This window comes from Gavialis gangeticus, unplaced genomic scaffold, assembly GCF_001723915.1.
Source record: "Gavialis gangeticus isolate Ggan-Ray unplaced genomic scaffold, GavGan_comp1, whole genome shotgun sequence".
In the NCBI taxonomy this organism is placed as follows: Eukaryota; Metazoa; Chordata; order Crocodylia; family Gavialidae; genus Gavialis; species Gavialis gangeticus.
This window is the reverse complement of record NW_017729001.1, coordinates 25,420,029-25,421,544: the sequence shown is the minus strand read 5'-3', so window position 1 is coordinate 25,421,544 and position 1,516 is coordinate 25,420,029.

Below are 1,516 nucleotides of genomic sequence, written 5' to 3'. Positions count from 1 at the left end.
GACCAACATCCTCCCATTTCCTTCCTTAATTCCCAGACACTCACCCCTTCCTTTCATGCTATCGTGTTTCCAAGAAAGACTGGAGCTTTGAATCACAGATAGCTGCCCCAAGTCTCTACCGACCAGGCTTTATTCCCAGTGGCTGAGGCATTAGCTCCATATGGCTTCCAGGACTGAGGAAAGTCATTGTGAAATGTAGTTAAAGCAACGGCTGGGAAAGGAAGCCGTATCATTCACAGATGAATGGCATGTTGTTCCATTACCTGTACTCGCTGTGCAATGGGAAATAGCCTTAAAAAAAAAAAAAAGTTGTCAGTGTACCAGCCAATAGCTCTTAGCAGCTAGGAACTGATTGGCCTTAACAGATTTTGAGAGAACGGGGCATGAGAATTATTTTCTTACTAAACCCCTAATGCAGTAACACCAATCTGGCACTAAAACATTTTAATATAAATTCTAGCCATCAGCATATCACGTTGGTAATGTAATACACAGTTTGTAAGGCAGCCGGGTGTGTAAAATAATCACTTAATTACAAGGCGGTAGCAATATTTTGTTACTTTATAAAGTGACACAGCATGTTAACGGGGAAGGCAGCTCGATATATAGATTACCGACTTCATGCTGGCCTCCAGAACAGCACTCCATATTATCATCTCTTTATTACAGTAGCAAGGTACAAATTCCACATGCAAAATGCGTGCCCGCCCTGAAGTACAACGCAGGCTGTGGTTAATGGGACAAGGGTATTTTTCCTCCTGTCCCATCCTCCAGCACGTGCCAAAATCATGCGTCCACACAGCTTTCGACACCTTGGGAACCAGTCTTCCCATGCTTTCTCCAGCGGGGATGTTGCTGGGACCTGACCACTGCCCACAGCAGAGGAATCAGGCTGACACACAGGGCTGCGCACATGCAGCCAGTTTCTTCTTAGGGAGACTTCCTCCTCCTCTGATATTATGCAAATACGTTTTTGTTTTATTGCGTTGGTCTCCTCCACCGAGGTTGGTCTTCCTGAGCTGAGTTATTGAAGGACCCGGAAAGCCATGGCCGCTTTTGCCTTCTTGAAAAACACCTCGCTCTTAGAAAACCTTTTTCATCAGAAGATTTCCAAGTACGTTGCAAAAGAGTTTCGCATCATTATCCCCTTTCTATAGATGGGAAGACTGAGACACAGAGAAGTGAAGGTCATTCAGGTCACGCAGGGTCACCCAACAACCCAGATGGGCATAGAGCCTCCAAATACACCTGTGCAGCAGGTAAAATTACATTTTCCTATTGCAGGTCATCTAAGTCACTGTCCATGGCTTGATCCATTAAATAATACTGCCTCTAACACCCTAAGACTTGAAATTTCTAGCCAACATATGGGGAAAACCAATATTCCCCGTCAAGGATCATTGTTAATTGAGCCGAGAGGCCTCTCTCTTCTCATGTATTCTGGTATCCTTATTTGCACTGAATGGCACCTTATCCCGTGAAAGGTCCGGGTGACCCGTAGAAGCGAGCCATTGAG